This window comes from Solanum tuberosum, unplaced genomic scaffold (assembly GCF_000226075.1).
Source record: "Solanum tuberosum cultivar DM 1-3 516 R44 unplaced genomic scaffold, SolTub_3.0 scf00967, whole genome shotgun sequence".
NCBI lineage: Eukaryota > Viridiplantae > Streptophyta > Magnoliopsida > Solanales > Solanaceae > Solanum > Solanum tuberosum.
This window is the reverse complement of record NW_006239858.1, coordinates 3,493-20,535: the sequence shown is the minus strand read 5'-3', so window position 1 is coordinate 20,535 and position 17,043 is coordinate 3,493. Positions and strand designations below refer to the sequence as shown.

The window sequence follows — 17,043 nt, the reverse complement described above, 5'->3', positions numbered from 1 at the left end:
GATCGATTGACGGTTCGTGCTGGTCAACCGTCAATCGGGACTGAGGCTGGGCTTTTTGGGGCATCGATCCACGGACACGAACTACGTTCCGTGACCTGACCTACGGACCGTAAGTCCGGCCGTGGGTCGACACTTAGCCAAATTTTCTGACTGAGTCTGGGAGGGTTTGCAGTGGTGAACCACGGACCACCAGCACGGGCCGTGGTCTGACCTACGGTCCGTGGATGGTGACCGTAAGTTGCACCTGCAACTTCTCGAAATCTGTATTTTTTTGTCTGTTTCGAATACGGGGTGTTACAATATCGATTAAGTAGGAGCTTGAAGATACTGTATGTTTTATTTTTATGTCATATGTAAATGTATAAAATGTACAATGATGCAATGATGCATTATATAGTAGGAGATTTGAATCGAGAAGTAATTTTGATGATTTTTCGTAATAATATTGTATGTTTTTAATATTGATATTGCAAGTTATTTATTTTAGAAAATTAGGTTGCAATCAAAAATTAATTATCATATTTTTTTGTTGAAAAAATAGGTTTTACTAGTGAATGGTTGTTAGAGCCTTAGTTGCCACTAAAAATCACTCATAACCTTTAGTGGCAATATTTTGGAAATTTGTGGCGACTTTGTCGCCACTAAAGGTTAAGTTCTTTTGTAGTGAACCTTAGTTGGCAATGCTTAGGTGGAGGGATTAGTCCAATGTGGCTTGCCACGTCACTAAAAATTTGGGGTGTTAACTCTTGAGGGTATTTGTGGTCTCCTAGAATAACGGCAGGGGTATTTTTGATCCCAAAATGTAACGGAGGGTATAAGTGGTTTATTTCACATAGTTCAGGGGTAATTTTGACCCTTTTCCGTATTTTTAAAAATAACTAAAATAGGCTTAGTATAATCTTTTCTTCCGTTTTATCCAAAAATATAAATGGCAGACTAACGTCTGTTAACGTCTATATTTTAACATAAAACAGATTCTTTCCCCCACTTTATAAAGTGTAACTTTTTCTTACACTTTATGAAGTGCAATTTTTTCTTACACTTTATAAGAAAAGTTAACTTTCCAAAATCTCCTATTTATAGTACTACTCTAATCAACTCCATCTGACACCCTTACACTTTGTTTGGATCATTGTTACTCATTGTTTCATAATGTATTGTATTGTATTGTACTGTACTGTACTGTATGGTAGATACAATGTTTGGCTAGACTGTATTGTTTGTTGTTGTTTAATAACATTTTAATTGTTTGGTTTGATTGTATCGTACTATATTATAATTTATAAATTTACTAAAATATCTTTAATTATTCTAGTGTAGGAAGTTTGACTAGAATTAAATAATATAAAGTAAAGGGTAAAATAGTATTTTGAAATATTATGTAAAGATATAATTGGAAAAAGAAATTAAGTAACAATGGGAACACACCAAATCAGTTGTTCCATAAAATAGGGCTTTTCATTGTTATGTAACAACGAAATTTAACAATACATTAAAATACATTTTAACTAACAATAAAAACAAACATTATAGGTATAGTAATGATACAATACAATACAATGGGTAACAATGATCCAAACAGAGTGTTAATATTGCAGATTTTATTAGTTTTTTTTGGCTTTTCTCCTTGATTCTAGATTACTACTTCACAAAATATTAGCACTTATTCTAAGAGTAAAATCATACTTTTGATTTTAACTATATATAAACGAACTTTTAAATAAATTAGAACAACAATATCATTTCAAATATTTCACCAATTTATATATTAATCATGGATCAATGAATATAAGATGAAAAGAAATAAATAACTTAAAAAAATTGTAGGGTCAGATTGTTGGGTTGCATGTCGGGTTGTGCTTCAATTTTTGTTGTGGGGCGATTGGTTTGTGGGGTCAGGGACCAGTGAAGAGTTGTAAAATTGATTGTGAGAAGACGAAAGTGAAAGGAAAGTTCAGTTTTCAAAAGATTTAATTATGTATGAGGCACGCCATGTCATACTTGTATGAGGCATTATGTGATTGACAAATGGACATAAATGGGACCCATTTGTTAAGCTAATAAAGGAACATTTTAAGTCCCCTTTGTCATTTTTTTTTAGTTTTATGCCCCTTGTTCAATATATTTTGTTATTTTAATTTTTTAAAATATTTTTTTCTTATTTAAGATTATGTTAACCAAATCTTTTAAGAATTTTATTTGCTAATCTAATTAGTTTATGCTTTATTTTTTTACGTACTGAATTTAAATTTAAATTTTACGATCGTTATTAATGTTTTTAGTTTATTATTTTAATATTATTTTTCTATTCTATGTTATTTATTCTATTATAATAAATAATTGTTTGAAATTTTATTTTTTTAATTTATAAAAATCAAGATATAAGTAGTTTTTTTAATCCTAACAATTAATTTTTTAAAATTATAAAATAAATTTTGTAAAATTGCAAAAAATTCTTTTAAGGAATAAATTATTAAAATTATTATTTATATTTATAATTTCTTAAGAAACATATAAGAAAGTAGATAAACAATATTTATTAAATTTCACCTAGCTTGAATTTTAAGAATAAAAATATTGTATAAATTGACGGAAAACTTATACAATATTTTTGAATGCTTTTCGTTTTGAATTTCATGACAATAATATCAAAACTTATGTAATTGTTTGTCAAGATCATTGATATTCTTTCCGTTCTATTTACTTATCGAAGAGTATTTGTGGATTGAAGTACTTTTGGATTATGAAATTGTTGAGAGAAAAATAAAATAACTTATTAAATTTATACCTTCTTTATTTTTCATATTAATAATCTACTTTTTCTTTTAAAAATTTCTTAAGAAATCAGAAATAGAATAATAGTTTTACTAATTTATACCTTTATTTTTTTTTGGGTAAATTTATAAACTTTATTTATACTTTCAAAAATAATTAATTGTTACAATAAAATAGAAAAATTGAAATTAATTATATCTTTGTAAATTAACAAATAATTTTATATAACTATTTTTAATAATATAAATAATCAATATCGAGATGAAAAAATAATATCAAAATGTTAGAAATAGAATGAGTCCATTTTTTGAATTTCATATTTTTCATGAATAAAGTTATTTAAGTGGAAGTATAAAATTTGGAAGAATTGTTAGAAAAGTAACACAAGGAAAAAAGGTTAAAAAAAAGTAAGAAAGAGAAAAAGAAATCGTTAAAAGGAAGAGAGAGAAAGATGAGTTTGGCCATTTTTCTAAAATGGATCCACTTGGAAAAATATAAATGGAGAAGGGCCTAAAATGCCCTTAAACTATTTGAATTGGTACAAAAATACCCTTCATCCACCTTTTGGTTCAGAAATACCCCCGACGTCAACCTTTTGGCTCAAATATACCCTTATGTCTAAGGATCATACTCATAAGGTGGATGGAGGGTAATGTGGTACTAAATCTCATAGTTTATAAAGGGCATTTTAGACCCTTTTCCGTTAAAATAGTTTGAAATTATTTAAAATATGAGCTCATATGATTGACTTGATTTTGAATTCTATAGTAAATTAAAATTAAAATAAAAAGTTAGTCTTCTACTCTCTACACTCCCCCCCCCCCCCCCCCCACCCCTTCACTTCCTCGTTCTTTCATTTTCTTTTTCTATTTGGATCTTGTTCACCGTTTTAAATTTTAATTTCTTCCAATTTATGAAAATCACAAGGGAGAAAAGATGAAGGAAATAATGATAATATCCATATATAAATAATTCGTTCAATAAAAGAAGATTTACTTAAACAATTATGTATGTATACTGCATTTTTCTTTTGTGTGTACCCAAAATTCAAAATAAAAGAATAAAGATAATTATTTCTCCTGCCCCCACCTCCACCCCACCATGACAATAATACAAATTAAAAGAATATGAACATTTGGATAATTAATTAAAAAATCATTAATAAAAATAATAATTTGTTTAGTTGGAAATCATTCAGGGTGAGTATGGATTTTAGTTGCCCCGTTTATAAGTTGAGTTACAATAAATTAGGGGTTGATTTAAAAAAGGCCAACAGGAAGATATCATGAATAATTATTTTTCTAATATTATTTTTAAGTGTATCCGGTCAAAATATGAATCACTTGTGATTTTAAATATTTTGAAAAAAAATTTCTAAAATATATGATTTTCATTATTTATTTGAGAAAAGTTAAAATTTTGACCAATCACATTAGGCAACATAATAAATAAATATTTAATAATTTTACAAGGGGGCTGTTAAAAAATAAAGGCAAATATGAGCCAAAGAATTAACATCGAGGGTATTTTCGAGCCAAAAGATTGACATCAAGGGTATTTTAGGGCCAAAAGATTGATATCAAGGGTATTTTAGGGCCGAAAGGTGGATGGAGGGTAGTTGTGTACCAATTCAAATACTTGAAGGGCATTTTAGGCCCTTCTCCGAAATATAAATGGGTCTCATACAACTTTTATCCGACACATCATACTTGTGCCTCATGCATGGTAAAAAATTTCTAAGTTTTCTTATAAAGTGTAAGAAAAAGTTACAGAAAAAAGTTACAATTTTATAAAGTGGGAAAAAAATTTATTTTATGTTAAAATACAGGCGTTAACATACTAACGTCTACCGTTTATATTTTTAGGTAAAATGGAAGAAAAAATTACACTAAGCCTATTTTAGTTACTTTCTATATTAATTACTTATTTTGGTCATTTTTATTTCTTTATGACTCAAATAGGTTCCGGACTCTTCAAAGTGACCATAAAATCTGCATAATATTTAAATAAATACTCCATCCGTCCCATTTTATGTGGCACCATTTCCTTTTTGGTCAGTCCCAAAAAGAATGTCTCATTTCCTTATATGATAAGTATTTAAAAGTACAATTCCTCTTTTACCCTTGTTGGTCCCATTTAATCAAAGATAGTATTCCAATGCATTTATGAGGAGAGAGAAGAGTCTACTTTTTAATATGACTGTTTTTTGAAGGGGCAATTTGGTAAACATTTCAAAGTCTTTATTTATTTCTTAAACTTCATGCCCGATCAAATATTGCCACATAAAATGGGACGGAGGGAGTAGTATTTTTCTTTAACATTACATAATATCACATTTTCATAATTTGATGATAAACCTATAAGGAAATTATGGTATGGATAGAGCTATTATGGAAAAAGTAGGGAAAAAAATTAAATAGAATTATTAAATAATTAGTAAAGAAGAAGAAGAAGAAAATATTAAAATAATGAGACGATCACACTAATTCGATCGTTACACAAAATGAGTCTTTTCATTATTATCTAAAAATGAATTTAAACGATACATTACAATACAATAAAATTTAAATAACAATTAAAACAAACATGATATATTATCAACTTATCATACTCTACTTTATCAAAATTTAGTCACGCTCAATAAATTTATATGATAATAATATAATATTTTAAAAAATATTACTATATATATTATCAAACTAAAAATTTCGTTCTATGAACACCGCTGTGAAACCCATTCTACTTTCCCAAAATGATAATATGACATTGTACTTATTCTTTTTTATATTAATAATAATAAAAAAATTGGTAATAAATAATAAAGACATAATACATAAACATTATCCTTAACTTGACTTCAATAGATAATTGTGACTTTTAAATTTGCCACTCGAATATTGCAGGTCATATGTGTGATATATAAACACTCCTACATGGATTAGTGAGCCTACCTGAAATCCTACATGTATTATGTCACATTGAATGTGTGAGTTTGTTTATTCAATTTTATACAAATTAAATGCCTATATTTTTGCACACTATTTTGGTCCAAGTTGAAGCAAAATTCTTGTTCCTACATGCATACCCAACTGTTAATAGTTTGGACCAAAATTCTATGAAAATGCAATGCAAAAACGATAACTCAATTGAACTGTAACCACAAAATTAGGTCGTGCACACAAAACCTTAACAAGATACTTAAACTACGTTAGTCTTAAGGTTGGTACATAAGATATGTATATATTTGAGTCCAAATTTTCTCGATTTCTACTCAATACTTGTTAATTTCTAAATGAAAAATGGAGTATTTTCTTCTTGTTCCTCTGCTTGTCTTCATTTTCTTTTTTCACAAGTGCTTCTTTAGCCCTTCAAACACACAAAAAAGGTTATTACCACCATCTCCAACAAAGCTTCCAATCATAGGTAATCTCCATCAACTTGGATCTCTTCCTCACCGTTCTCTCCATAAACTATCCAAAAAATATGGTCCACTCATGCTACTTCACTTTGGCAGTAAGCCAGTTCTTGTTGCTTCCTCTGTTGATGCTGCTCGTGATATCATGAAAACTCACAATCTCGTTTGGTCAAATAGGCCTAAGTCTAGCATCGCTGATGGACTCTTTTATGGCTCCAAAGACGTGGCCTTTAGTAATTATAGTGAATACTGGAGACAAATTAGAAGTGTTACGGTGCTTCACCTTCTCAGCAACAAAAGAGTCCAATCTTATCGTCATGTGAGAGAAGAAGAAATATCAAACATGATTAATAAAATTAGGCAACAGTGTGATTCTGTGATAGACTTGAGAGATGTTTTAAGTGGTATGACTAATAACATAATCAGCAGAGTGAATATAGGAAGGACATACAATGAAGGGAATGGAATAGCTCTAAAGGCTTTACCTAGTAAGAAATTCTTTTACTTGCAGGTGTTTTTAACATTGGGGATTATATTCCGTGGCTTAAATGGCTCAATAAAATCAATGGTCTGGACAACAGAGTGAAGAAAGTAGCTAAAGGTTTGGATGCATTTCTAGAGAGTGAAAACTCCATTAATGGAGGTTTAGATCACACTGAAATGTATGAAAGTATGAAGAAGAGAAGAAAGAAAATTGCATTATTAGCTCAACACTTCACTGTTACATTGATTCTGATAACTCGTTCCTTTACGTTTAGATGAGCACCTCTATTTATAGAAATGGGATTGTAACAAACTTCCTAACTGCTTATAGAAGCTTCTAGAACTTTCTTAACAACTTGACTCACTTCACACCATATAGCTTGTTTTTAACCTTCATTGATCAACACTCCCCCTCAAGCTTATGGTTGAAATACATTTTTCATTCCCAGTTTGCTCCTCAATACACTGTGTTGAATCTTTCCAAGACTTTTAGTTAGTAGATCAGCTAGCTGGTCCTTAGTGTTTACATGTTCAGTTTTCAACATTCCTTGGCATATCCTTTCTCTAACAAAGTGACAATCAATGTCAAAATGCTTTGTTCTTTCATGAAAGATGGGGTTGGCTGCAATTTAAATAGCTGCTTTGCTGTCACATATTAGTTTTACTGGCAGAGTCACCTTGATTCCTAGTTCTTTGTACAGTCCAATCAACCAGGTTATTTCAGCAACACATGCTGCCATGCTTCTAAATTCTGCTTCTGCTGAGTTTCTTGACATTGTCTCCTGCTTCTTTGATTTCCAAGAAATAAGCCCTCCTCCAAGTAGTCAGAGTCACAATAGGCTGTAAGTTCAGTAGTCTCTTTTGCAGGCATCAACAATCCTAAACCAGGTGCTTTCTTGATGTACCTAACTACCCTTAGAGCTGCATTCATATGTGACTGTTTAGGACAGTGCATGAATTGACTTAATACTTGCACTGAGAATGCAATATCATGTCTTGTCATGGTAAGACACAGAAGTCTTCCTATCAGCCTTTGGTATTTAGCAGTATCAGCTAAAATATTATCATCTTCAGCTACTCCATTGTTGATATGCTCATCATATTTAACTGAGGTGAGTGTCTGATTCAACTCCAATGGAGTGCAGGCCGGTTTAGCTCCCCTAGGCCTGATTTAGATATTAGCTCCAATGCATATTTCCTTTGTGAAATTAGTATTCCCTTGTTAGATCTGGACACTTCAATGCCTAGAAAGAACTTTAGTTCTCCCAGATCTTTCATTTTGAACTTCTTTTGAATATCTAGTCTTGTTTCACATAGTAGCTGTTGATTGTTGCCAGTGATCAGCAAGTCATCTACATACACTAATATTGCTACAGTATCACCACCAACTAGTTTTGTAAACAGTGAATAGTCATAGTGACTCTGCTTGAATCCCATATCTACAAAAGCTTCTGTCAATTTCACATTTCATTGTCTTGGTGCTTGTTTAAGCCCATATAAGGACTTGTGTAGTTTGCAGACCTCGTGAGTCTCCCATGTCTAGTAAACCCACTAGGAATGTCCATAGACACCTCCTCAATCAAGTTACCATTAAGGCCAGGAATGCATTGTGGACATCCATTTGATAGATAAACCAGCCTCTAGATGCAGCCAGTGCCACTAAGGATCCAACAATGACCATTTTGGCTACTGGACTAAATGTCTCTCCATAGTCAAGACCAACTTGTTGACTGTAACTCTTAGCTACCAGTCTGGCCTTAAGTCTCTCCATAGCTCCAGAAGACAAGTATTTGACTTTGTAGATCCACCTACAGCCTATGGACTTCTTGCCAGGGGGAAGATCAACAATACTCCATGTCTTGTTGTTCTCTAAGGCATCAATCTCCAACTTCATAGCCTTTACCCAAGCTGGATCAGCATCAGCTTCTGAAAAGGATTTAGGCTCACATATAACTGAGTAGGCAAGCAATACATGCTGATATGTTTTAGACAGATGGGAATAAGTGAGTTGATTAGCAATTGGATAAGTGCAAACATTCCTTTCAGGTTGAGCAACAAAGTCCTGAAGCCATATAAGAGGCTTAGAAGCCCTGGTGGATCTTCTAGGTGCTGCAGCTGGAGCCTGAGGAGAAACAGGCATAAGAGACACATGATCAATAACCTGATCCATTGTGTCTACCTCATAAGCAGGCATAGGAGGGACATGGTCAACCCCCTGAACCATTGTGTCAACCTCAAAAGTATGAGGAACAGCAGGAGACACCACCTGAGTTAGCATCATCTGAAGGTAGTATAGTAATCACAGGAAACATAGGACTGGAGCCCTTTTGGGCATGTTTGAAGGGAAACAAATGCTCATGAAACACAATATTCATGTTCACAAAGAATGAATGGTTGTGAAGATCATACAATACATAGCCCTTATGTGTTGATGAATACCCCATGAACACTGCATGAATTGCCCTTGGAGAGAACTTATCCAGAATTTTAGGTTGAGCAGCATAACACAAACAGCCAAACACTCTCAGATGTAGCAAGAAAATGGGGTACACATACAGTTTCTCATATGGGGAAAGAAAGCCAAGTACCCTGGATGGAAGTCTGTTCATGATATAAACTGCAGTGGACACACATTCACCCCAGTACTTGAGTGGGATTGAGGCTTGAAATATGAGGGACCTGGCAATATTTAGGATGGTTCTGTGTTTTCTTTCAGCAACACCATGTTGCTGTGGTGTGTAAACACAAGAACTTTGATGAAGAATTCCTAGGGTGCTTAACAATGCTTTAAACTCATGACTAAAAAACTCACAGCCATTGTCTGTTCTCAGAGTTTTGACATTAGTGGGGAAAACATTAGTGACATGTTTGAGAAACTGTGTAAGAACTATTATAGTGTCAGCTTTGGAGTTAATTAAAAACACCCAAGTATATCTACTATAGTCATCCACAATAGTAACAATGAACCTTTTTCCATTATAGGTGGGCACTCTGTATGGCCCCCCATATATCACAATGTAACAGATCAAACATATTTGTGGACATAGTAGTGCGTACAGGAAAATGAAGTTTGGTGTTCTTAGCAATTGGACACACTGTACAATGAGTGTTGTCCTTACACTTTAAGGAACTAAGGAAGTCACGCTTCTTTATTATATCAATAAGAGCATGACCTAGTCTCTTATGCCATACATCAGCAGACTCAGACACAATAGGTAAACCAGCAGATTGAGTACTAGAGGTGGTATGACTTTCACTACTAGACCTTCTAGTGCTATGAACCAGCCTTTTTGGAGCTTCAGTTGGTCCCCCTTTTAGTATATAGAGTTCATGATCCTCCTTACCAATCCCCTTCACCTGACCAGTCGAGAGATCTTGAAAAACACAAGTCAGGAAAATATGCTACCATGCAGTTGAGTTCATTAGTGAGCTTTGAGACTAATACTAAGTTAACCTTAAATGAAGGCAGGTATAACACATTTGATACAGTTTGGTTGGCCAGTATGCATGTGTGCCTATATAAGATATTGCTACTTTATTTCCATTAGGTAGATGTACATGATTGTTTGAACCAGCAGGAGCTGCACTACTAGTGACTAGTGTGTCAAGAGTAGAGGTAATATGGTGAGTGACACCAGTATCTACTATCCATTCATCTGGAGCATGAGAACATAGGTTTAGAGAAGAATTACCTGCATCTACAGAGGCCACTTTGGCAGGTGAATTCACATCATTGATAAAGCCATTCTTAGACAGTAGCTGAAGGATTTGTTGGTACTGAACTTGAGTAAAAAGAGCACCAACTTGGGAACCAGAAGTTGCATTAATTGTATGCCCAATATCTGATGAGCTTTCAACCTGATGTGCAGAGGCACCTGAAGAGGAACCTTTCATTTTTGACTTAAAGTCAGCAGGATATCCCACAATTTTTTAGCATTGCTCTTTGGAGTGCCCTTTGCAGCCACAATGAGTACATTGCAGAGTGTTTTGTCCAGTTTTATAAGTCCCAGAAGTACTTGCACCACCACTATAATTTCTACCAGACATGGAGGAGCTACTACTGGACCTGTGTGGTAGGCTGGACCTTTGTGACTATACATTGCTGAGCCTTCAATTGAACTGAGGCCTACACTCGGAGCAGCAGCTCTTGGTCCATGAGAAGAGCATATGCTTTGTTCAATATGGGAACAGGGCTCATCATAAGAATTTGACTCCTAGGAGGGGAATAAGAGTCATTGAGGCCCATGAGAAATTGTAGTAACCTCTGGTATTCATAATGTTTACCAAATTTCCTTGATTCAGGACAAGGACATGAGGAACAGGGCATGATAGCATCATACTCATCCCAGATCTCTCAGTTTGGAAAAGTAATCAGCAATAGACATAGTTCCTTGAACAAGTGAGTGAATTTCTCTGTGAAGATGAAACACTCTGGATCCATTAACAGTATCAAACCTCTCCCTTAGATCTAGCCATACCTTCCTTGCATCTGAAGCATACACAACTGAGGTCAAAAGCCCTGGTCTTACAACATTCATAATCCAAGATAAAACTACAGCATTACATTTTTCCCATTGATCATGCAATACAGGTTCAAACATAGACTTAGGAAATCGACCATCAACAAATCCTAACTTGCTACGACCTACAAGCCCAATCCTGAATGACCTACTCCATAGTGCATAACTCTCAGATCCAGTTAACTTGAGGGGGATTAAAGAGCTATCTGGAGTGTCTGAATGTTGCAGGAAAAGAGGGTGATTGTGATCGAGTACTGGAAATGCAGCCATTGGAGGAGCAGCATTGCTTCCACTTTCAGTAGATGTTTCAATCGCCATTTGCAGAGAGTTGAAGCAGATTAATCAACTTTTGACACTACCTTTGGAGTTACTTCTGAAACACAGATGAACTCTGAGTATCTAGTGGTTGAGAACACTGTGAAGCTACCCTACGATCAAGGGCTCTGACACCATGAAAACTCCATTAATGGAGGTTTAAATCACACTGAAATGTATGAAAGTATGAAGAAGAGAAGAAAGAAAACTGTATTACTAGCTCAACATTTCACTTTTACATTGATTCTGCTAACCCGTTCCCTTACATTTAGATGATCACCTCTATTTATAGAAATGGGATTGTAACAAACTTCCTAACTGCTTATAGAAGCTTCTAGAACTTTCTTAACAACTTGACTAACTTCACACCATATAGCTTGTTTTTCACCTTCATTGATCAACAGAGAGCGTGATTGAAGAACGCGTGATTAGGAACAAGAAAGCAGAATACAGTGCGGGTGAAGCTAAAGATTTTGTGGACGTTTTGCTGGAAATTCAGAACGGAAAGGAGACTGGTTTTCCACTTCAAAGAGATACATTGAAAGCTCTCATTTTGGTAAATTTTCCCTCTTTAGTGTGTCTTGTTTTATTTTTTCTTTTAAGCATTTAGTTTGAATATATTATTTTGTATGGTACCATTTGACCGTCCCAATTTGTGTTTCTTTATAATGCATTTGTTGCTGGTACAAATTTAACGTATACAGTTTTGGAGTGGACAATGACAGAGCTTTTGAGGCATCCAAAAGTTCTGAAAAAATTAGAGGATGAAGTGTGAGGATTAGCCCAAGGGAAAACAGAGATAACAGAGGATGACTTAAGAAATATGCATTATCTTAAAACAGTGATCAAAGAGACTTTAAGGCTTCATGCACCGGTTCCACTTCTAGTTCCTCGAGAATCGATGGAAGAACTAAAATTACTTGATTATGACATACCTGCTAAAACTCAAGTCTTTATTAATGCTTGGGCAATCGGCAGAGACCCATTATCGTGGGATGATCCAGAGGTGTACCTGCCAGAAAGGTTCTTGACTAGTGATATTGATGTCAAAGGACAAAACATTGAGTTGATTCCTTTTGGAGCTGGCAGAAGGGGCTGCCCATGAATGACTTTTGCTATTATCATAAATGAGCTAGCCTTAGCAAGGATTGTGCACAAGTTCAATTTAGCATTACCAAAAGAAGAAGATTTGGACATGACTGGGCTCGGTGTTCGTAGGAAATTACCTTTGCTTGCGGTGGCTACTCGATGGTCTAGCTTGTGGTTAATAATTTCACTATATGATAATAAGTGTTGGTCTGCTTCCTTTTTGTTGTTCTTTGCAAGATTTCTTCTTTTTGATGTGTTCCTTCTTTTCTATGAAGGACTTAAGAGTCCTAAGGGAATTGAAAGAGTACTAAACTCAATCTATAATCACTATATACAAATATTTAAAATCGACCCATCTTTATCTAGAATTAGTAGATATCCTAACATCTCCCACAAGCGAAACTGGGATGTTGTAATAGTGAGCTTGTCTCGAGGGAACAAAAACCACCGAGCCGGTAGACTTTTAGGTAAAGTATCAACTACTTGATCTATTGAGCTTATGTAACAGACTTCCATATCCTTTGAGGCAACTGAAAAAATGAAAATTCAACTCAATATGCTTCGTATGAGCATGAAAGATTGAATTGGCAGTATAAGATAAGTAGCTGATAAGCTGTCACACCAGAGCTTAGGAGGTTTAGGCAAATGAACATGTAATTCTTGTAAAAGATGTTGTAATCATGCAATCTCAACTGTAGCAGTAGCTAGACCTCGATATTCAGATTCAGTACTAATAGTGCAACAACTCCTAGACAAATACAATAACCATGAGTGGATTGCTGATCACCAGGACACTCTGCCCAGTCCGCATCAGAGAAGCCATTTACAACTAGTGTTAGAGATTGTTGAAGTTGTAAACCAAGATGCATAGTCCCTTTCAAATAATGCAGCACTCGGTTTATCGCTTGAAAATGAGTAACAATAGAAGAATGCATAAATTGACATAATTTGTGAACAAAATAGGATACATCTGGTCTAGCAATGTTGATATACTGAAGAGTCCCGGCTAGGCTTCGATATAGTGTTGGATCTTCAAAGGATGTGCTTACATACTTGGATAATTGCAACCCACTAACCATAGGAGTTGAAATGGGTCGTGCACCATTCATATAAGCTCTCTGTAAAATGTCTCTTATTTATTTGGTTTGAGATAATATTAAACCAGCACGAGAAGAAATAACCGCCACACCTGAAAAATAATGCAAGTCTCCTAGATCTTTTACAAAATAGTCAAAGGACAACTTCTGAATGAAAGTATTTATGAATTCAGTAGAACTTCCTGTTACTATAAGGTCATCCACGTAAACCAACACAATAGTAATGTTGGAGCCACATGAATAAACAAATAGTGAAGTATTTGACTTAGAGCTACTAATGCCAAGGAGAAGTAATGTTGAACTGAGCTTTTCAAACCAAGCCTAAGGGCTTGTTTGAGACCATACAACGCCTTATGTAACCGACACATGTGATCATGAAACTGCGGATCAATAAATTTAGTAGGTTGATCCATATATACCTCTTCTTGTAACTCACCATGTAAAAATGCATTCTTAACGTCAAGTTGGCACAGAAACCATCCTTATTTTTGTCTTGTAAAGGATCGAGCAATAGGGAAGGTCCTATTGAAATGGAGACTTGAAGATGGCCTCTATAAGCCTCTCTCCATTGGCAGATCTGATTTGCGCTCATTCAAATAAAAATTTGCCGAGGAACGTCCTTCGGAAATCTCGTAGAGGTAGAATACAATGTCTCAAACATATGTCTGTTTATTTTTCACCAAGTAGCTAGAGGCATTGATAGATGAATATGGTCCATGATCCATATATTGAATTTAGTGCATTTAATTACTTACAAGTTAACCCTTCGAATTCTTCAGATTTTCTATTTTTTCAAAGGGTGTAATGTAGTGAACTTTCTACAAACGAATTGAACACTCAAATGAACAGGGACTTTTGATTGAATTAGAAACTGCAATTACAATGAAAAGAAATAGAAATCAAGAAAAAGGATTACATAAGAGAAGCAAAGAGAGAAAGAAGACAGAGAGGGCATAGTCTGAGAAAAGAGGGAGGAGCAGAACGGATAGTGGGGAGAGAAAGTGAATTCTAACAATATTAGCCTACGTACAAAATACCTCTATCAGCTAGTGGCGGATTCAAAATTTTCATTTAGGGGTTCGAAAAATAAAAGTATAAATGTGTAAATAAGCCAACAAAACACATTTTCAAGGAAGTAGTAGTATATAGTTTATAGGTACAAAAAGTTAATTCCGTTACAGGGGACCTTGAGCACGTTTGGATTTTTTGGGTTTAAATCTACTTTTTTAGTAATTTTTTAAAAAAATAAATAAATAAAAAGGTGAAAGATTGTTTGTGAAACTAAGGAAGAGAAGCTAAAAAATAAAATGTTCAAAATGGGACTCAAACCCCGAACACAAGGGTAGTCTTTAAAGGAGATCTACTACTATGCTACAACTTACATCATGTTCATGAAAGGGTTCAAAATTAATATATCTACATAAATACATAAAATTTATCTTATATACAGTGTAATTTTTTATCGAGGAGGTTCGGGTGAACCCCTGGAACCCACGTGGGACCACCCCTGCTACCAGTTATTTAATATCCCGTTCTTGTATGTACTTAGAGATAATATCTCAAATGATCACTCAATTATTAGACATTTTTCATAGAAATTCACTCAACTATGAACTCTTTTCCACATAAAGTCACTCAATTATGAGCTCGTTTCACACAAAGTCATTCAACTAAGTCACTCAATCTATTTAATTAATTTTTTAAATAAAATTTGTAGACATGTAATTTTTATTTATAACTAAAATTTAAAAAAATAAAAAGATATCATTTAAATTATTTAATGATTCGCTCCACTTGATCTGGCCTGCTTAAACTATTATAATGACCTTATTTTTAACCCTTTTTTTCCCCCAAAATTTTTCTTACTTACCAGACTTCTCCTAAAATTACAACATAGAAAAAAAAGTGAGAAAATCATTCAACTCAATATGAAAAATAGGTTTTTTATTATACGAAGAAGAGGCAGCAGAAGAAAGATGAAACTGAAACTGGAGAAACAAATTCAATGGCATCTTTGAATGCCTGTGAAGATTATCTTCCTCAACAAGAACAATGACTACAACACAGATGCGTATCCAGGATTTTGAGATGATGGGTACACTATTATAAGAAGGTTGATCTATGATATATAATAGATCGGTTCGACATTTAGATTTTTCCTACTGAAAATCGTTAAAATTTTAAAATTATAGGTCTAAAATTAATTCTAATATATATATATATATGTTGAATTAATTAAAATGTAACAAGTGCTACCAATTACCACTTAGAGAAGTGTTATCTAATTTTAGAAAGAAAAATAAAATAAGATAAAAATAAAATTCAAATTTCTAACCTTGCGGAGAGAGGTGCACCCAGTCATAATCACATTATATGATACTCCAAGTGTGGGTTCACACATCTATATTTCAATATTTTTTTAAAAATATAACACTACTATATATGATCTCGGGAGGGGATCATAACCCCCCTTAGATATGCCTCAGTACAACAGTACGTATAAAACGGGTTAGATATAATGTGTATATACGAATTAGTCATTTAAATGATGTTTTTTTATTTCTTAAAATTTTAATTTTGAAAACAAAATTCATATCAACAAATTTTATTTAAAAAATTAATTAAATAATTTATAGTGTTTTTGTAAGTAAAACACTTGCAATTGAGTGACTTTCTATGAAAAATGTTCATAATTGAATGACTTCTGAGTTAAAAATCAAAATTAACTGACTATGTTTAAAAATTAAAGTTAAATAACTTTCTATGAAAAGAGCTCATAATTAAGTAACCATAAGAGATATTATCGGTATATAGTTAACCTAACCCACTCTAGTTACCCGAGATCCCTAGTTACCCAGACTTCCAGCTAAAGACTGATAACTTCTCAGGTGGTTTTGTGGCCCTTTTGTTCCTGTTGACTGGATCCTTTTCAACTTCCTTAGCTGGCCTAATTTGTGTTATAATAGTCCATATAAATTTTATAGAATTTTTTTAGTAATTCAAGTTTAAACTTTGTTGATTTTTACTTTTAACATAACATGATTATTGATGATTTTTATTTGGAAATTTTGCAAAAATATGCAGAGGAACACAAGTACACAAGTATGTAATCATATTGAATATTTTTGAGAAAAAATATCTAAATAAACCTTATAGGAGTTCAGGTGTTTAATTGGAACATGATTAGAACTATTTATTTTTATAACATCCGTGAGTGTCTAAATTGAATATCTTTTCAAGTGTAAGGGGTGTATTAAGCCTATGATTTTGAGAAGATTTTCAAGGTAGCCAAAATTGACAGTTCTAATAATTGAACGACAAAAAAGAAAACGCAATCCAACTGTAACCA

The 17,043-nt window shown here is 33.6% G+C and overlaps 1 pseudogene; it reads left to right on the top strand.

Moving 5' to 3' along the window:
* Positions 1 to 5,973: 5,973 nt before the first annotated feature.
* LOC102584075 (cytochrome P450 71A3-like) lies at positions 5,974 to 13,084 on the top strand (annotated as a pseudogene).
* Positions 13,085 to 17,043: the final 3,959 nt, after the last annotated feature.